The sequence below is a fragment of the Nomia melanderi genome, chromosome 8, assembly GCF_051020985.1.
Source record: "Nomia melanderi isolate GNS246 chromosome 8, iyNomMela1, whole genome shotgun sequence".
NCBI lineage: Eukaryota > Metazoa > Arthropoda > Insecta > Hymenoptera > Halictidae > Nomia > Nomia melanderi.
The window spans coordinates 9,713,402-9,735,973 of record NC_135006.1 but is presented as its reverse complement, the minus strand read 5'-3'; positions in this window follow the sequence as shown (position 1 = coordinate 9,735,973).

Genomic DNA, 22,572 nt, shown 5'->3' with positions numbered 1-22,572 from the left:
ATGTTTAGTGAAGAGAAGATTTTTATTATAATTGAAATAAAGTAGAAAATGTGTTTGTTGATTACACTGTGTAGCAATGGAGGATGATGTACAGCGATTTTCTAAAAGATGGCGCATACTGCCATTTTGTGACCAAATCGAGTGCGGGAGTATATGAATTATTGATCGATATAACCCCCCCGACTTACTAGAGCCACCTATGCGGGGACTTGGCAAGTTTCTACTAGAATTTTCGAGTAAGATGTATCAAAGTATTAGCCGATAATCAATTCATTACTTTCTTAAATACAACAAATATGAACTATTGTGATGAAACGTATTATTATAGTTATTTATTAGCTTTCTATAATTTATAATAACTCTATAGTTATTTATTAGCTTTCAACAATATTCTTCCATCAATTCAATTGTACAGCTAAAATTAGTGATACCATTTAGTAAATATTTATCTTAATTTTGTCTCCTAATTGACAACCATAAAGAGGAGAAAAGAATAATTGAAAAGGAAAAAAATATGTTTATATAAAAATGGAAAGATTCAACACTTGAAGAATAAAGTATTACAAAAATACTGAAGTGTCATTACCAACCCCTTTGAAAATAAATTTGTACATATTCAAACTATAGTAAGAAACAATTATTTGACAATTAATTAATAAGTTAATTAATACGAGTTAATTGTAATTCATAAATATAGATTAGTAATTACAAAGAAAAATACAAGAAGGAGTTGTTAATGACGATCACCATTAGTTTCGAAATCTATACTTACATATTTCAAATGGATCCACAGCAAAATTAAGATCGATATGTCACTCACTTTAGCCTATTCAGAAATGTTCCGTACCGATCCCATTCACTGCACAATATAAACTGTTCGCGTTGATTCCGTATCTATCACGAAGATGCGGAACTTAAAGGAGATACGGCTTTTGAAAACCAGTATTTACCCTCTGTAGAGGGGTGGCTGGACACGATGGAACCAGTACTGGACGAACTGGTCACGACAGATAGGAAACGTGGAGGGATTCTTCCAGCATCCTGGTGGACCCAGTCGTGGACGATAGATCAACCGGTCCCTATAGAATAAAAAACGGAAAATTCCGTTGTGTCCAAACTGGACATCGCGGCGAGATGACCAACCGGTCCGGCAGATGTTGGTCCAGCTGCAGTTCTCTTAGCTGATCAAATCCAGACGGAAGCAAGAGTTGCACGGGGGATTGGATCATTCAGCCTTTGTATCAGCTATTTATTATAGTTGATTTTTACAATTGGTTTGGCATTGTTACAGGAGAGTCGGGATTTACTGTTATCATGGATATCATAATAATAGAATTAGTAAACTGTAATGTTTATAAGATTTTATGATAATTAGGTATATATCTGGCAGATCGAGATTATTGAAAGAATAAGCGTTCAGTGTTTCAAGGAGTTTTGTTGGTTTATTGAAAATATTGAATGGCTATTTTTAATGTTTCTCGGGATTTGGATATATTATTTGTGGATCTGATTTGGGAAAACTTATGATACATTTATTCATGGTATATTTTAAGAAAATAAATCTTACTTCTATATTTGACAAATAAAATACTGTCATTTTATTTTCAATAGTGAATGTTACAATTTTTAGATTAAATCTCAATAATTAAATATATATGTCGTCTTGATACGGTGTACTTCAGTTTTGAACAATTTTCTCCCAAAGTGTTTTCAGATATAGTAGAAACGAATCGGAGTTTGGTTAACAATGATTTGTGTCTTATTTTTATATAATGTAATACATAAAATCAGACTTACATTTACAAAATCTATTTCCAGACATATATAATGTTATACAATTTTGAGTATTAACCAAGAACAAGTTGATATTTAATTTAAAAATTAATATGTAATATATTATCAATTGTTGTAAAGAAAATTTACTGTGATTACATTCTACAGAAGTATTAACTATTGTTAATCTGATTTTGTCTATTTACTGTAATGAATTTTACGGAAATAAATGAAGATAATTCTAACATTTCTTGGATAGACGTTGAATTACATATTTTAAATAAATAGAATCAATGAAATATCTTTACATAAATAATTTTAACATATTCGAATATTTTCTGTATTTTAACCAACGTAATATTTTAATACGTTTTTCGTTTGTATTTGACAAAGAGTCTTTAACTTTTGTATCGAAGCAGGGATTTCGAAATGCTTTAAAACGAATTCGATACGGTTATATCAGCATTTTAAAGTGTGAACAAATTTGTACGTTAAACAAATGAATGGAGGTTGTGACTTAAATTCGAATGAAATGATTGCCGCATAAATAATTTATTAAGTATGTAATTATTGGGGTAAATATTAACTTTCGATATTAAATTTCACGAAATATTTCACCTTCCATTGAACGAGACGATACGTTTGTTAATGCGTTCGAGTTTATACGAATGAATGAAATTCGCGCCTCATAAAATTATTAAAACAGTCACGTCAATTAAACTGTTAATTTCCCTTTCGTAGACACAACCACTTTTAATTATTTTCACTTTCGTTCGATTCATGCAATATACGCCGCACATTATTGAAAACAACAAGCACCGCGAATAATTTACGTTACGTTTTTGCTCGATTCAGCTTTCCAGTAGCATCGAACAACACCAATAGCATTTTGTTGTATCATTTTCGGTAGGATAAAATCGAACATTCAAATTCTTTACCAAGCGGCCATGTTTTATACATTGTAGTGTTAGATATTAGATAAGTTTCCTGAAATTTGTAGATTTTGTACTGACGATAAGAATGAATCAATCTTCCCTTTTGTTTAAAGAAGGCGTTCATAATCCGTAGAACGTCTGCTAATCATACAAATTTGTATAGGAATTGTAAAATTATTACTGCGAAGTTATTTTTTGAAAACTATATCCTATGAATTCGGATTCTTATTTTCTAGAATTTCATTTCTCTATCGAAGATGATATTATAAGACAAAAGTTTATTGTGTTATAAATGTTAATGTCACTTTAAGAATACTTGAACTCTTTTAACTGACATGTTCTTTTTGTGGTGTACAATGATGATCCTTCTTTTACAGAGTAAATTAACCATACACATTCAAGGTTGCATCAAGATTATTTTGAGAAAATATTGTGAGACGACAAAGATGTAATAGAAGCTGACTATTTATTGTAACTAGATGGCGAATTTTTAAACATTTATAGGTTCTAAAGATTTTAAGAAATCCATAAAATTGAGATTTGAACGGAATTTTAATTTTTTCAGTTTTATTAACGTATTGAAATTGTTAGTATAAGAAGAAAGACTGTATTTTATTTTGGATTCTTGATACTGAACTATAAAAATGTGATTTTGCACAAATGTCAACAAGCCAGATTTTGATACACTTGACTACGTGTGATAAATTCACTTCTTAAAAGAAGGTAACATCAAAAGATGTTTTTTAAATAATTTAAATATTTTCTATAGCCTGACATTTCAACTTAAAATTTAGAAACTTATAAAAATGTTAAGCATCAATAAAATAACATTATTATTAAAGGATACCCAGTCATTAATTTATAATCGCATTTCGCACTTGGTTAACTTAGAAAATTATTAGTCCAACATGCATTTTACTTTCAATACCTACACTTTCTTGTGGTCACTTCAAAGTCTAACCTTTACAAATTTTATCTTTAAACGATCTTTAAAACACCCATTACTGATACAGTGACATTATTAAAAAAAGGTTTCCAGCGATTACTTTAAATTCGCATTTACACCACATCAACTTAGAAAAATACCATTCCAACGAGCATTTTACTTTCAACACCTATAGCACCCTTCTCTGTTCACTTACAAGTCTAAACTTTAAAAATTTTATCTAAATAATCTTTAAAACATTCAACACTGATAAAGTGACATTATTAAAAACAGATTTCAAGCGATTAATTTAAATTCGCATGTTACACCAGGTCGACTTAGAAACATTTAAACTCATCATCCAATTCGCTTTCAACACCTGATGTATTTTTCTATGTTTCCTTTGAAATTTAAATATAAAAATGCCCAACTTTACCGATCATAAGATATTAGTACCATGGAAGGACGTTCTCCACGAATGAATTCGCGGTTTGCGCGATTACAAAAAGGTAGCGGACGGTAATGCGATGCTTTAACTGAAACGAGAGGAATTGTCTGCGTATGAATAAGAAATGTCAGCGTTCGCAGTGCCATTTTAATGGCCCAGAAGTTGTTTAAACCGTGGTCCGCTGATTAGCACGAAAGACCGAGGAGCAAAGGGCCGCTTAGTAAACAATTACTCGGCTAGGTAGCAGTATAGGCCGCGATAAAGAATGAAGGTTGGCTCTCTGTGTGTATAATCGGGTGAAATGAACTCGGTAAATAAATAATTAAATAATTAGCGGGCTGCATGGGCGCAGAACTGTTGGCGATTCGTGCGTTTTCTCGGTGGTTACCGCTGAAGAGTCGTCGGCGCGAAATTAAAGAGGAGAAAAACGAAGTGGTAAGAGTGCTGCCGGCGAAACTTTTGACCGTGGGCCGTTCCTTCACCGAAACGGGAGTCCAGACACTGCTTTTTCAACGTCTTCCTGCGGCGTGAATTTCTCGCGGAGGGTTAAAAACACTGAGGTCTTCGTTTACCGTGACTCTCAACGCCCAGCTTTCGACACTTTTTCCAGGCTCCACGTTATCCACGTTTCAGTGAAATAACTTTTGAGTCAGAGCTAAACAAAATAGTTAACAATTTTAATTAATTAGTAAATAGAATTACGAGAAGGGTTAATGTTAATATTAACGATAGGGTGGAGTAGTTTAATACTGAATTTTAATCCAAGCAGCTTTTCAATTTAAGCAGTTTAATCCAAGACTTTTTGAACAAGTTCGCAACGATACGTACTGAAATATTGAATTGAATTAATCTACTGTCAAGTATATTAATACTGAACTAACAATTCTATAATTATTTTTATTCAAGTTTGAAGAGTGCAGTACTTGGAAACATTGAGTTAGCGCATAAATAACTTCTGTAAAAAAAATTGAAAATATATTAAATGTATAATTAAATAACAATAGTAATAATAAGAATGTTGTAATGGTGAAATCATTATTGTATTTAATAGTACTGGAGAGTGTGAATTTTATGAATAATAGAAATATAATTAATCAAATATAAAAATAATTAATTATGAAATATAAAGAATATTTGCTTATTATTGACATACCTTTTTATTTACGCTTTTGTATATCTTCTTTGAATGTTTCAGTATCGTCCTAGTATGCAATCTTTTTCTGATAAATTTTGTGCGTTCTCGTGGCAAAGTTAATTTTCTAAATCACTTTATAGTGTAACTGTTTCCTGTATAATTAATTTCATTTTTGTGCTCTGGGAGCTGGCTTACACACCATTCAATTATTGTCACTTCTAATTACTGTTTGCTGTGGTAATACTAAATTATATTTTACGTTTAAATACACTTTTGAGTTCATAATTAAATTTCTCAAATCTCTTCCTTTTTTCATCTCCACGAAAAGACCCTTTCTTTATTTTCCAGATTGGGATTTATTTTTTGTTCTTAACATATTCGAAACTCGTTCATGTATAATTGTTTTGAAATTCTAACTTTCTGAACAACATTAATGATATAAGGTATGATTTTTACCTCTAGTGATTTTTCGTGAACGTTAAGAGTCAACATGTTAGAAGACTAACTATAGTAACAGATTTGTTTTATGATAAATTTGTTGTATCTTATGAAAATGCAAATCGATTGAACTATTGACCTTTTTACAACTGTTTTCCTTGATGATTAAGTGTATTTTTGAAAAATATTGCTGGTTGATATACGAACGACGCACAGAAATTTGTGTATCGAATTGGTTTATAAACGGAATTAAATTGATTTCATATTTTTTCCTTTCCCAAATATTCATTTCCAAATATTAAAGAAATTTCTAATTCACAAAATAAATGCTCGACATTTATTTAATCTCACATTTCCCCATTCGTTAATTCCATTAATCTTGAATTCTTCAAAATATTGTTAGGCCGCCAATTTCATCTCCAAACATCTATCCCATAATTCACAATATATATTATTTGTTTCATATTCTTTTCTACACATTCGACCTCGGTTACTGTTTTAGCTTCCTGTTCACGCCAGCGACTCGAAGGGCATTCAAAAAATCAGCAAGGGAAGATGTCAAGTTAATTGGATTAAGTTTAATCGGACGTGTGTAAACACGATTCAATGTTCTTCAATTCAGAGGGAAAGAAATTTGAGAACCATCTGCGTTTAGTCGACGGAGTGGCAGAGCGTCGAGGCAGCACGACGAGAGCATTATAAACTCTTCTTGGCCTGTTTCTGCCGTTTCTACTTTACCGCTTTCCACCTCGCCGTGCGAGAAAGTAAAATGAAAAAGAACCGGCTCTGTATGGGTGATATACACGAGCCAGCGGCGTTTTATCGCGCGGTTTATGTTGCACGCTTGGCACCCCGTGAAGCTGGAATTTGCCAGTACTGGCAGGAGTAAGAATGCTAATTGGAAAGCCGGAGCCATTTCTTTCTTCCGTCTTGGAAAACGAAAGATATTCTAGTTTGCCCAGGTGCGGTGAGGTCAGGGAAAAGGTTTCAACGTGATATATATTCCTCTAATTCGGTTAATTTCAGCTTTCGAAACCTTAATCGCTATTAATTTGAAATATTCGTCTCATTTGCGAAACACTTCTGTTTTCTTTCTTCAAAATTACATTGACCCGAGACGTTTTATAAGTAACATTGATTTATCGAACACTCTTAAACGACAGTGGATCTCGTAGTACGTTATCAAATTTGCAATACCAATATTGTAATTTTTGTTTAATAATTTTCGATATTCGCAATGAGAAGTATTTATGCCTGAGTATAATTTGTTTATTTTGTTGTCTTAAGAGCTCATTGAATTCTTTGCAATTTTATTGAATTGGCCATAAAGTCATCCTGCTTGTTTTTACAAGTAGTTTGTACTATGATACACAATGTGATGTTATAATTAAATGTATGCATTGTATGATGTCAAAGAATCGTCGAATGTGAATGAGTATTACTTGGTTTATTGGAGTCTTGTGTAATTAAGTTTATTTAAAACTTCTTTAAAAATGCATGAATCCCTTTCGACCAATCTATTACTTTGTCCATTTAAAATATGAAAACGTGCTTTTGGAACGTACCAATTATTTCTGAAAGATTCAATTTTCATGCGAAGTAAAGAGTCCTCGTTGTCCCCAATCATTTGAAGCAGTCCAAATAAAAAATTCATTTTATTCAAATAGATTATTCATTTTTTTTTGGTCGCTCATTTGAATCTATTGTACAGAATTATGCATATGAACTTCACATGCCTTTTTACGAGTACTGATGTCCTTTATACGCATTTTGGCGGATTGCCACGTTTTTCTCCCTTCCTTTGAGCGTAGTTTAACATTAATTAACAAAACGTGATAAAAAGTGGTGTGTATATTTGGAATGTCATTAATGATCAATGTAATAATAAAAACCATTTTTCTGTATAATGGAATTAATTTCGATTTCGAGGATTTGTTTAGGCTGCGAATAAACTGTAGTCTGTTTAACGTGAAATTCCGAAGAGTGTGTCTAACTGACCAGTATGATGAAATTGCGCGGAGGAGTCGGCGTCGTTATAATATCGAGTTAGTTTGAAATTGGAGAGTGGGGATTGCTGTCTCTATTACGAAAGAAATTTTGTCAGACGTTGTACCGGGGACCAGTTTTTAAAACAGGAAAAGTTCTGACCGTCGGAAGAGTTAGAACTTTGGACGACCCTGGATATACGGGTTGGGAGAAAAGAGGGGGATGCGATGCACATTGGAGCTTAAAGGGTTTATTATAGGTGGTGCCGGAAGTTAAGGTCGCTGCAAGGGCGTGGCTATGCTTTAAGATGTACGGCCCCAATGTTTGCAATGATACTTTTATCAAATGAAATCTTTCGTCGCTGTTTCAATGTTAATTCAGCTTTTTTTGCAAATTTGCACACCCTCGTTTTGTACTCGAATTTTTGTAATTCGATTGATATTGTGACCTACTTTTTGGTTCATGAATTGAAGCGATGTAATATATGATATTATGAATTTGAACGATGCGAATTTGAAAGTTGAAGAAGTGCTGTGATCAGATATAGTCATTTCCATATTCATTTTCTTTTCACGTTCATTGTTGTACTTGTTCTAAATTATTTTGCCATGAAGTTTCCTTTTTATAATATTTATGTTTTTGTATCATCGTAACTTTCCATTCGAAATAATCACTTTTCTTAAAGAAATATCCTTTCATTTGGGTTCTTTTGGATATTGTTTTCATCGGTGTTCTGATTTGGTTATCAAATTGAGATATGCATGCATGATTCTTCTTAGTCTTTTTATTCTTGGTCATGTTCTGTATGCGTGAGCACATATTTTGAATAATAACTTTTTGAGCTTTTTATGAAGATGTTTCTCATGCTTAAGATCGAAGTTTCCTTTTCATTGATAAAACTGGTTTTTTCCTTAATGTTTCATTTTCAGTTTCGTTTTCACCCCTTGCGAGCTTAGAATTCTTAAATACCAGAGTGCTTTGTAATTTGTAATATTTTAGAGTACACGTAATTTCATTGCGACAACTTTCAGATTTTCCATGCAAGTTATCATTTAATTTTAATGATTGAAGTACATTGCATTTTGTCTCATTTCGAAAACTTTTACATTGTTGATAATTATCTTTCAGATTTCTGTTCCATCTGATTGTATGCATCCTTTTGCTTTTTCCGAGTCAAAGTATTTTTCAAATAATAAAATGTTTCAAACAGACGATGAAAGTATTTGTTCACATTCTTTGCTGTAATTTTAGTACAGTCACTTTCTTCTGCTCTGATCTTTCAGAAAAGAAATTTCCTTTATTTTCCGCTACCAAAACGTATTCCTTGCTTTCTTTGCAGTTACGATGCATTTCCTCCTCTTTCCCCAAACATCTTTCTCTCCCCCCCCCCAGACGCATCTCCTTTATGAATGTACATGTTTTCTAAGAAAAATGCTTTTCACGTGTCCAAAATGAAACTATGCTAGTCGTTGGAATTTTTTTTTTATGAATTCAAATTTATATTTTCGTAGATACGAAATGTTTCTCAAATGTCAAAAATAAACCCAATGGATTAATCGTTTTGCGATTATGGTATATACTCTGTTTTGTTTTTCAATATTTATCTTCCTGATTCCATCGACGAGGATTTCCTTATTTCTCGTTAAGGTAGGACGCGTCGGCAGGGGTCGCTCTGGATAGCATTCGGTAAGGTCGCATCGCAGAAAACGCTTGAAGTGGTTCCCACTTTTGCGCGGGGTTTATGTTTTCCGGTTCCTCCGGTTGCTATTATCCGGCCTCCTCTGTCCTCTAGCCGCGTTCTGCCTGAAACAATAAAACACGTTCATGAATGAAACCCTTCTCTACACCCTTCCCCGTCCCTTCTGACGCCCGCCTACAATTCTACACCCCTTTACGGCCTCCTGGAGTGGACTACCACCCTCTTTTAACACGCAGTATCATGCTCCTTCCATTCATTCGTAGCTTCAGGTAATAAACTTAGGGGTGGGTGGTAGAAGGGCGGAAGATCTTCCTGGATGACTTCCACGCATACGCACGCAGTGCGTTTATTTTTAAAAAGGAAAGGGTCGACGGTTATAATTAATATGCGTCGCCGGTTTTGAAGGTTATCCGTGGTTTTCAAGGACACGGCGCCCCTAGGTGTCACCCGAGAAGGAACAAAAGGAGTTATTCTGGGAGATTCAAAGATTTTGGGATAATTATTTTGTTATTTTTTTAATAGTTTCTAAGATACACGGTAGGCAATTTTATTGGAATAATTTTTGGCTTTTTCAGAGAAATTGTTGTTTTATTTTAACGATTGGAGTGCTTTTTGTATTTTTCTTATTTTGGTAGATGATTTATTGTTGTCTTTAATTTCCGCTTCAACCCCTTTGCGTGTATCATTTTGGAACTAAGAAGTTCTTTGAGTCGACTGTTTCTTACATTACGAATATTTCTTACTGATCACTCCCTTTTGTAGAAAGTATGTTTTCTGTTCTCTTTGGACTCTATGTTATGTGTTCCTGTAATGAAAATGCGTTCTGCATCATCATCTTTGAGATATGCTTTTTTCTCTTGTTCCCATTACTTTCTAAAATTTTAGTACAATCCTTTTGTTCTATTATTTCAGGTTTTAGGTAATTAAGAAGAAGGACAAGAAACATTCTTGAGCGACTTATCCGTGGGTACTCGTTGCGTTTATTTTTGAAAAGGGTTGAGGGTTACAATTACTACGCGCGGTCGAGTTTGAAGACTATTATGGTTTTCAAGGATAACCTCCAGAAAGAAGTGAAAAAGGAAATCAACATGAAGACACATTAAAATTAAAAGTATTAGTGACAGTATTAAAAATCGATATAAAATTGAAGAAAAGAGATGCTCAGTTTAAACGTCATCACACGTACCAACGGAATCGAGTAAAACACGAATTTATTATCAGGAACATATATCGAAGAAATTTAAAAAAAATTTAATATCTGTTTCTCGTTCTTTGCTATTGTATTTTATTTTCAAAACACCTCTAAACGATAGAAGGCTGATCTAGACTAATCCCGTGCATCGCACGCATTTTACCGCACGCTCGTCTTGTTCTATTTGCCTCTGCCTATAATAAACTCCTAGGCGCGACGCAAAAGAGAGCGTGAAATATTTTCTTGCTCGACTTTTTCTGCACATAAACGCGCGACGGGAGCTTACGTAATCGTTTATTTATAACGGAGCCCGGCCGGCTATAATAAATAGGGTTCCCGATCCGAAGACACCTGTCTTCCTCGAATCCTACACAATACACCTGCCGTTTCAAGAACAACCACCGTCCCTTGTGCTCGGCTCCGGTCTCGAAATATGTCAACCGACAATCCTCGAAACGTTTCTAGACGTCTCGAGGAAACCGGTCGCCGGAGTTGCTTTCGCGGATGAAAAGCCGGCAATTAGCGGATCCCGGCGCAAACACACGCGGCGGGGCTGGGGAAAAAAGACGGCTAGGAAGAGGAACCAGGGAAACAGACGACTCTTTAACGGACTCTTGACGCGCGTACCGGGCGTCCAAATTAAAACCGTCTGAAAAAAGAAAGAGACACGGGGCAGCAGGTTGGACGGTTGGGGAGTTAGGGGACTCGTTCCCCGAGGTGAGCGTGTAGATGCATTTAATTGTTAAGTCACTCTCGAGATGAGGGACCGAGGGCAAGGGAAAATAGATCGGGAGGCGAGAGACGCAGCAGCTCGCATATAGACAGATAGAAGAGACGGACTGAGAAGGCTCCTCATTCGTAGCACGGACCTCGAGATCGCAGTGGGCATCCATTGGCCAGAACTATGGGGTGGGTTGGCAGCGCTATGGGCTACTATCGGCTCCTTGGGGATGTTTCCACCCCTATTTCTACCAACTACCCCCCTTACCGTGTACACCGAATACACTGGTATAGTTATACAGACTCGTACGTGCCGGGCTGTTGGGTATTGATCGTCGTTGCCTCCAGAATACCACGTTCTACCCATTTCTCCTTCACCTGCAGTAGCACGTCCTTACACATCCTTGTTCTCGTCCTTCTCTGCTCGGGGGTGCATCTCTCCCCTCCACTCCCCTTTTGCTTCGTCCCCCCAACCCCGTTTGCTGCCGCTTGCCCGCGGTCCATGTCCGATTTCTATCTCGTAGTTAGTCGCGGAGTTCAGCCAGAACTCGATATCGAGATTCGTTACGCGGGGGTTGATGGTAAATACCTATTATTCGATGGGACTGTTGGTATATGGAAATGAGGACGCGGATTTTTAAGCGAGACCGGATCCGCGTTCGATTTGGATTCCTGATGGGTTCACGAGTACATCTATGGAAATTGTTGATGAAGGGTGGTAGACCCTTAAAAGCTGGTTTCGGAGGAAAATGCGTTAATGCTGTCACGCGTGGAATTTCAGCCTTGTTACGTTTATGGAACGTTATTGTTAGTTTTAGTAATATTCTAGTAGTATGTAGTATGTGATTTGATTTATTGCGAGTCCCGTATGTTGAAACTGTTATATAAATATTATTTATTGATTAAATAGTATTTATTGTAAGAGAATGGACTTTGATTATTGCATTTACAGTTATGAATGATCTCCCCTGCAATAAAAAGAAGAAAAATAATTGATTTTCTGTTTCTTAGAAGTAGATATAAGTGTAAGTAGATATAACAGAGGTATCAAAATATAAAAAATTATATTTGACAAGCCATAAGGTAATATTTTTTAAATGAGACAAGATAAACCATATTAAAACAGTTTTTTATCGATTAACAAATTTACACTTCACTGATAAACTAATATAATTTCTATGATAAATTACTGCATACAATTCCATCGATAAATGAGTAAAATATGGATCGCAATTATACCATACAGGAGAAATTAAAATATTCTCTGCACATCGAATGTCTAAGAAAATTGGTGACAACCGTTTCACAGGAATACCTACTTGCGGTGTAGTAAAAAAAAGGTAAGAAAAGAATACGCAGCGAACAAAGAGGAAGACTGGGAAAGGGTGAATCGTGGGCGTGAAAAGCTCCGGTAATCGAAGACTTTTATCTTTATTGCTGAAATTCCGCGTATCTTTGGGAGCGAAAGGACCGATGGAAATGAGGACATTCCGTTCCCGGCCGGATTGGGTTTCGACGATTAAGGATCCTTCTAATCCTTCCAACCTGACGTTGTATTCTGCGGCCGCTATTTCTCCTCCTCTTTCTGTCTTCCCCATGATCTTTCTCGTGTATTACACGCGTCGTTCATAGGAAACTTGCTTACATTCACAGGATTCGAAAATAAAGACATGGCCGACGCTGACGAGTTATGAAATTATTTCGAGCGGTCTTTCGACCGTATCACCATAACCGAGGTCAATGTTTTTGTTAAATATACATATTACCCTGTTACAAGTATGTCTATATGCTTGTCAAGTCAGATAAAGATATAAAACAATTAATTGTGATTTGCTTAATTTACGTTATCGTGTCATTTGTTTATTTTCCATTTGTTAAATTAATATTTTTATGAATGTTATTCTAAATAAATGTAATGCATGAGAATATTGTTATTAATGAATTAAGTCACAATAGACGAAATAAAGGATGTTGCATTGTCAATTAACATTTGTGTAGACATTTAAATTTGTTAAACACTTTCTTACAGTTAAAACTGAAGAAATAAAGATTAAAAATATTACATGAATAAATAGATCGTTAATATAACGACTTTCATATATTTTCGTAAAAAATTCAACCGCATCTGAACGAAATGTAAAATTTATTACACAAATATAGTATTTATATTATTATTATAGTATTAAAGGATGGAATTGCTGCAGCAACATATTAGACGCATGAAAGGCTCATTACCGTTTATAAATCGTGTAAATAAAATCCTGATTACGTCAATGATATCACCGGAACGGTGTAGAAAGTGAAATGAACAAAATGAACCTCTGGGGTTCGAAGAATCTCGGTATAATTCCATAAGGATTTAATGGAACGTGTTGCGGCTCAGTCGGCGGAACGGTGGCAAACCTTTTCTACTTACTCGTTTTTCAATGGGAGCGGTCGATCAAATACGGAATATCCGATGCGAGATTTAATCGCCTTGAGCGGATTCAGTCGTCAATTATCCAATTACGGTATTTTTCAAGAATGGAGACAGAAATACAAATCCATTTTGCGATACGTAATGTATTTTACACTTCTCGGGATTAGTTGAATATTTTTTAATTGGTACTTAAAGCTACTATTACATTAAAAGGTCTGTATCAGTCCTCTACTCGATAAATTTCCAATTCACATTTAAAATAATATACAACAAATTACGATAATCATAGTTATTATATTTAAATATTATTGACTTTATAATTATGCCATTTATTTTCATACCTCTCAATTTTTATTACCGCATTTTTCTTTTTATTTAGCATGTTCTCAAAGTGATATATTTTTTATTAATCTCCCTACACCACAACAACTGTAATTAATGACAAATTTAATAATAAATTCTAGTACACACGTCGATTTTATTAGCTAATTATATTTTTTTACATTTTAACTCCTTTAGAACTATTGAGATATTATCGAAAGATATTCATTCATTCATCTATTTCTATGTTCTAATCGCGAAGGTAAAATTAAGTTCATTTTCTTCCTAATGGTATGCAACGAAGATATCGCATTGTTTTTCTTGGTTTGCGTGGAAAATAATTAATGATTCGCGATGCTTTAACCGTTCTGAGAAGATTACCCTATATTTCACCGGAGCATTTCTTATCCTTGGATGGAAAAGAAATTCACGTAGTGGTGATAGCGCCTTCTCATTGTCTGGCAGAGGGGGCGGGGGTAAGTTAGAATAGTAGATGCGGAGGGTGGGGCGAATGGTACGGGGAAGCACGTTTTCTAGAGAGGGTAAGACGGGACTAGCAGTGGTGGTAGTGATGGTGGTGGTAGTCTAACATTTGCAGGGGAATATGAAAGGGGTTTTGCAAGGAAAGGCGGGGTAACAAGATGGCCGCGGCCACTGACGTAGGGGAAGTAAGACATTTATCCGTAAACAAGGCTGCGCTGGCTTTTGCTCTGGAAACTTCGAAAAAGTAGCCGGCAAGCATTATTCGAGAATGTATATTAACCTTCCGAGGACACTTCTTGAGGATAATACATGTTATTTCAATCGAATAACGTTAAGACTGATTAAAACTACGAAATAAATTTGACACTTTTGTATAAATTCAGTTATTGCAGATGATCCTTTTTGTGCACAGGTTTTGCATCTATTAGAGCAATGAATTTAATAATATTATTCAATGTTTTATATGCGTTTTGAATGATGTTTTTGTGAAACATATTTGATGAATGTTGTTAAAATGCTTCCTTATTTGTTTTAGTTATTTTAATGATTGTTATTGTAGCGTAGGAAGTATGGTTCAAACTCGTATAAACTATCTTATGTAGTTGTTAATGCGTATAAGAAAAGTACTTCGAAGGGTTAGTATCACCATAGGTGTATTACTGTTTGTATTATTTTAAATTGTCCTCAAGTACACGCGACGTCATTATATTAATTATTCGTAAGTTAATTTTGAAACATCCTGTAGACAGAGTGCCGCGTATCGCAAATGTAAGTAACCCCGTGGTCAACCCGACATATGCTTCTAAATTAACTCCGGGTCTATTCTATTAATTAATCTCATTACTTTAGTATCTCTGCGGATCTGCGTTCCAAAATTTACATCTTTTGTCTTAGATTCGTGTCAGCGTGTTTCATTCATTTCTAAACAGATTGAATTTGAATGTCAATTTAACATCGACACGTTTAACGTCTTGCCACGTGTAATCTGTTTTCTAGTTAAATGTTTATCACTGTGTTTGATAAATATAAATGTTATTTTTCTTAGGTCGAAATTAATTTAAAACTAACATAAAGTTCCATTTCCTTCTGACAAGTTACTTAGAATTGATTTATAAAGCAAGCTGCGAAGCAAATCATAAATAGTTAAATCTTAAGTGTACTTGTAAAAATGTTATTATTGAACCATAACTTATAGTACACATTAAGCCATTAATAATTAAGCTATGTGTGGAATTTTAACCTGAAACTATATTATTTTGTTCGACAGCAAATTAACTTAATCACTGTATAAATGAAATATGACAAATTTTTATAAAAAATATAAATTTTTTAGAAGAGAGATCACAGTTGAAATTACTGAGTTTCGTAAGAATAAAAAAACCTGAAATTTATCCAACATACAATTCCTGCATGTAACTCTGGTATAAGATCTAACAAGAAGTGCCAAAGACATACGCCCAAATATTTGCCAGAGGTTCTTGACATGATTACCACGTTATTAGCGTCGCAAGTTCACGTCAAATTGTGGTTAATACCTAATCATTCAGTAATCCTTTATTATGGACCGGAGAGCGGCGTTAGCATAAAAACATAATTATGCAGGTGCGTCAGAGTGCACCACCTATAATATTCTGTAATAGGACACTCGATAAGTTGAAAGCTGGCCTCCGCATACTTCGTTGATAATAATCAAGTGAAACGAACTTTTCTTCATGTTTCATGTTTTTCTTATTTATTATTTATATCACCTATGTCCTATATTCTAATAATTTTAGACATATTATATTTACCCCGGAATATGGGGCGAATTAGATATTTCTCACTTTTCAGTCGTTTGCTTATAAAACGACGATTTTTAAGTTTTTAACCAATTTCTTTTACCGATATTGAAGTTGAATGTCTGCTAATGAGAAATTCATGACAGAATATGTTGACTCTAAGTTTTAATTATTAGTTTACCGCTGTCAAATCTGAACCGATCCGATTCGCCTCAGTCTATCCTATAAAAAATAGCCAGATATTACGTAGTACTTTCAGTTAAATGAAACTTACAATAAACCTCCACACTCTGAATTTCCATTTAATACCAATATCAACACGAAATAAACAATCATTTATAGGTTATCCTCTACAACCCCCCCCCCCCCAAACTCACATGGCAGTGAAATCGCGATCGAAGGTATCGAGAAGAAGGTATCGGGCTTGGATCTTTGTTTTATACATCTTTTTTAAATCCCTCGTTGAAACCGTGGCACTATCGATGAAAGCGGCGGTCGGTCGGTCGGTCGGTCGGCGAACGATCGATTCGGTAGTAAAGTGCCACCCGGTACTCGGGCGGAAAATAGCGTTCGGTGGATGTTGATTACAACCGCTCTACCCCCTTCGACAACTTGAACGAGAATGCTTGGTTGGATGTATATAGCTTTACAGGAAGTCACTCTGTACCTTCGTTGAATGACCAGTACCACACGTGGCCGGGCTTTACCGTGCTGGTGCGGTATAAGTATACGGCCGCGGTCTGGTCGTTGTGTCTTTCGTTGTGTACCATCTCCGCGCGCGTTGTGTCCAGGCCAGGTCCGCGCGGCGATGTGTCGGCACGGCGGCAGCGGCGGCGGCGGCGGCGCGGCGTCTATGTACGCGTGTATGATACGGACGTACGTAGATACGGATGGACGGGCAGGCTGGACAGAGATGGCGGTAGCCTGCCCGGACAGAGAAATGAGAATAGTGTCGGTCTACGAGCTGAGTGGAGTTGGTGAGCAAATTGCTCAAAGTAATTAATCGCTTTTGCCGGGTTGGCTTGCCACGCTGCCGGCTGAAGCTCATCCAAGGGGTGGCACCAGGTACCCTAGGAAAAGCTATCGAGGGACTCGGGTAAAATGGCTGACTTAATGAGGCTGCCTGTCTAGGTACACCTGCAGAATCTTCGGATGACGATTATCGACGACGCGAGTTTTACCGTTGCTTGTTGGCCGACGGGTTAAGTCGCTCTCGGCCTGAGGCGGGGAGTCAGGTTTTAGTCACCTTTGCTTTCTTCGAATAGGAGTCTCTGTTACGCGAAACGGATTTCATATTTTTTATTGCGGACTGACTGGTAATCAATTTTTACTTCGTTTACTTTTGTTTAGATCTAATTTTGATGTTCTTCGTGTTCTTTTTGTATTTTATTTTTGTATTTCTGTTCATTTGTTTTCTTATGCTTTTTCTTATTCATTGGTTCTTTCAGCCTAGTTTCTTTGTTCTTTTTTTTATGGAACTCTTTATTAAATATTGTGAAATTAAATGGTTATTAATAGGCTGATTGTTTATTTGAGAAGGAAGGAATTACAAAGAACTGTACCTTTTTAATTAATTGTTGTATCTTGTTGCGTGTACACGATGAATTGTACTGCATGTTATAAATATTTTGTATATAGATATAAATAAATTTCCGCCGCAATTATTTTTCAAAAATCAAATGAGATCAGTAAATGTTGTACACTAAAGCTTCCGTAGAACGAAATTAAAAACATCATACCTAATACCTTGATCTTCGTCAGGACGCGTCATACTGATTTAGATTTCCAACGAACGTTTCTCGCGTGAGTGAATTGTGGATTACAAAATAATTTTGTAATATATTATGTATTTAATATGTGGTTTAGTTGCGCCACGAATAGTGTTTGTTGGGTATTTATTTCGAAATCATACCGGCCCGTACGTATGTATTCCGCGCAAATACTGAATCGTAATCATGTAAAATTGGTAGACCGTTATTACATATTCTCCGGAAAAGCGATTACATGCAACCATGGAAATAAATTATGTGATACGATTATTAAATCCGTGCCCAGCGCGTTGTTGTAAACCACGTACTCGGCGGAATATCGAATTAAAATATTTCAGGTAGAAACGGTACTTCCGACTCGCATACGTTCAGGCCCATTGTAACTCGATGATCGTACACGTAATAAACTTTGTGGCGCCGATTATTCCCTTTCGCCGATTTATGAAGTGAATTTCAGACACTCCGCGTTTCCTTCGTCCGTTAGACATCCTTCTTTGAATCCCTGTTCCTTTTCCCAAATTGAACACTAAACGTAACGTGATCGGTTGAGTGACCTGATATAAAATTTGATTTAACACTAAAACTACCGGACTGATCGAAATAACCCATTCCTTCTTTCTTCCGTTTACAATTATTATAAAGATAGCAGGCGTTTCTCTGAGAAATTGTTAAAGAAATTGATGTTGTAATGCGCAAATCGAATTGAAAATTAATTAAAGCCTCAATAGATGCACTCTTGGAGATTCTATAGAGGAATTTCAAAAAATTAATTTAACTATCCGGTAGTTTTAGTATTAAACTACTGCGTTTTCCTTCGTTCATTTCACCTCTTGTCCTATCATTTCTGTCACAATTGTGCTTGACAAAGATACTTTATCCTAATAATTTCTTAGAAAAAGAGAAGACTCTGATGCTTGTTCTATGTCTACGTTTGCATCGAAGGTTAACCATTGATAATAGGAAGGTAACGTTTAACGTACATTCAAAACAAGTAAGCAACATTTTGATATATCACATTCAATTGGAAATTTTCGTCGCGAGTCTGACACGATATCACAAGACAGGATTAACTTCCTATATTGTCCGATCAGTTAGTCTTTCAATTGTCTCTCCTCTTGTTTGCGTTTTCACTAAGAAAAATTTCTCGTCTAACTCGTTTACCGTTATTTTATAATCAATTAATTGATTATATAGTTACGATAGGAACAGATACATACGAAGTGTCGGTACTTTCAGTGCTAACAAAAGTAAACTCAAAGAACATTTTTACTAGGAATAAAATCTTAATGGAACCTTCGACGGCATGAAAACTCCAGAAAGGGGAGCTTACTGGCATCGACACTCTTTAGGGAAACATTCCAAAGCAGTGACCGCTCGCGACCTGAAATGCCGCCATATCTCGCGCCAAGGGAGCTCCGGAGATTGTTACTCCTTCTCGCGAGAGGCTTCCGGGCGGTCTACGTATACGTGTCTAAGTAACGTGCAGGCTCGTGCGGGTGTGCGTTTATGTGTGTATTGCAGCTGAAACTCAGAGAAATTGCAACTAGCAGCGCTTGCGCTACGCTAAACGAGAGTACGGAAAGGGGGTGAAAGGCCCGAAAGAGCAGGGAGGTGGTGGAGTGCGAACGGTGGATAAGACGCAGACAGGTTGCTCGGTGAACGGAGGAGGAAGGACGAGAAGGAACATCGGTCGGAACAAAGGCGCGAATTTGCTAAGCGCATGAGTGGGACAAGGACGATGGAAGACAAAGCGATCCCGAAGGAAGACGCTGAACAGAGACAGCGGCGAAGGGTGGAACGGCGGGCGTTGATGAAAGATGAAGACAGCCGTGACAAACGGAGAGCGCGGGCACTGGAAGGGTATGAATTGGGTAATAAAAGACAGGCGAATCGAACGGGCAGCAGAAGAACTCGAAAGAAACGTTCTGTCGAGGACAAAGACGAATCGGGGGGTATACGCGTCCGCGGAGTTCCAGCGAGGGAACAAACGACAGAGACGGAAGAAACGCGGTTGGAGAACGGGGTAAGGGGTGGTAGGTGATTTAACGAGGATGAAGATACACGGGAGTCCAACAGGAGGAGAGAGACAGGGTTAGATTTTAGCTAAACGGAGAGGATAAGATGCAGACGGGGCGGTCGGCGAACGGTGAACAAGGACGCCCGGCGAAAGGTAGATGCAAAATAGGTACCAGCGGAGTAAGCAAGGATTAGAACGAGACGAGAGTATCCGGGCTTAGCGCTGGTAGGGAGGGGAGCCGGCAGGGGAGAGTGTTTACGGCGAAAACGAGGAAAAGAGGGCTGAAAGCCTCCCTTCCACCCGGGGGAAAACCACGGTCGTTCAGGAGGCAGCCGTCAGGAGTCGACGCTGCGAGCTTTTACGTGCTCCCACCCTCTCTGCCCTCGAAGAAGAAGAAGAAGAAGAAGAAGGAGACGAAGAAACGACTTTCCACCTCCAGAAGGCGACCGCCTCGGGTCACCACCACCACCCAACGGTGCCTAGGAAAGGGGTGGGTACCCTCATCCGCGGAACTGGGCGCGACTAACCTCTATTGATCGTAAGAAGACTTCCACACCTACAATCCTCACACTTTCATGTCGCAGCCTGTACCGGGTGGTCAGCCGGTAAATAAATGATCGGCGTACCTACCTTGGCGCACGGGGCAGCGGCTTTATCTCCGCGACTGTGCGCGCCGTACGCGCTGGTTCTTTTCATTGATGATGCTTTGGGGAGAAGGAACGTTTACTTTTTGAAAGTGTGGCGGATTACATGTCGCTGTACGCGAATCTGTTGTTTTAATGTTGTTTAAAATTAGAACGGATGGTAATATTTGGTTGGATGTTTTTTCAGGCTATATTATCGATAGTTTTTTTAAACGTGATCTAAATAATTCAAGAGAAGATGGTTTCAAAAATGGTATAATTGCAGAGTAATTCTGAATTCGGGGCCTGGTATTTGTTAGAAGCAAATTGGGAAGAAGTGGATGTAAGATATACTGTTAAATTATTAAATTTAAATTAGTAATTCCGTTTAAATGATACTGAATTGAAAGGCTAAAAGAAATAAGGTTAATATTACGCGTAAAAAAGAATATTATTTTTATGCAATGCATACATATGAGTGTATTTAAAAAGTCTTCAACTGCAGACGGCTGCTATGGGTAAACTTTCTTTTAATATTATTCAAGGATGAAACGACTGGTAATATTCATTTAAAAAAAATTTAATAAGGAAGCGTAAACGTTAGTCTTTTTGTCTTTGGTGCTAGTTTCTAAGGGTGGAGCAATTATAAAATTTTAAATGTAGTCGATATACCAATGAAATGGAATTAAATTTTCGAGTTTATACAATTTCGGTAGCGGCTTATTCTATTAATTACATGAATAGGAATTAGATTTTTTAGACCAAAAAGGCAAAAAATGGATAATAATTTTTAAATACTTTACAATATTTATATAGCTACTATTGAAATTACAGTATAAATGGGAAATACCTATATTGACATTATAAATCACATTATACTACATCTCAATCTGTAAATAAACAGTTATACCATATTGCCAGTAATCTGAAAAATTCGAACAACATTGAAATTCATTGAAAAAACCCTACAATTCTTTGTGTGCAGCTTAAGACTCTTTTAAAATAGATGTAAAATATTATATCTCTTATTTCCTCTGTTTAACACTAGAACTACCGTTAAAACGACAGGTGTCAGGTTTCTTTCCCAATTATTGATATCTTAAATGCGTGAAATACCCGAGAAGATTTTAAAAATGATTAGTTCTACTTGAATGCTATAACGAATAGAAGAAGAAGCCACCAAGGATCTATTGTTACCAATTTCACAGACATCCTGTATTAATTATATTAAACGCACGGCAGTTCTAGCGTTAATGCTCGCAAGATTAAATTTGAGGGACGTTCACAGAAGAGTTTCAATTGTTAGATGGCACTTTTTCTTCAAGTACACCCGTTAGAGAGGAGATCCATCCGGATGGGTTTTGCAGGTCCATGGTTTCGTAAGAAGTGCAGCTTCGCCCGCGACATAAGAACATTGTTGCTGGCGATGGTGGTGGCGGCGATGCAAAGGGGTTCGTCGGAGGTTGTCGGGGGGTGGCAGGAGGGGGCGAGACGGGAAACTAAGTTGTATTGATCCAAGGTTGCAGGGGTGGAAACCAGGCAGGGTTAGTACGTGTTCTTAATCGCCAAGTGACCACCCTCACTCTTCCTCTTTCTCCGTCCCCCTCGTTTTCCTCTCTTCCTCGGTCCATGTCTCCTCTTCCTGTTTCTCCACCTTCCAACCCCCAACCAGCGCTATATCCGACCGGTTGAAGGGGTCTCGGTTCTCACCCTCGAGAACTGGACCCTCCTTCCACCTCCCGAAATCGCCGACGCAATTCCGTCCGGGCATTGTCTCAGGATTAGGTAAGGAACTGCGGCATTGTTCTCTGATGTATGATGTACTATTGCTTCGATAAAAAATCGGTCTATTATTGGAGAACGTGGTCTCCACTCTCGAGCAAATTACTTCTCGATGGTTCACGTTCGAAT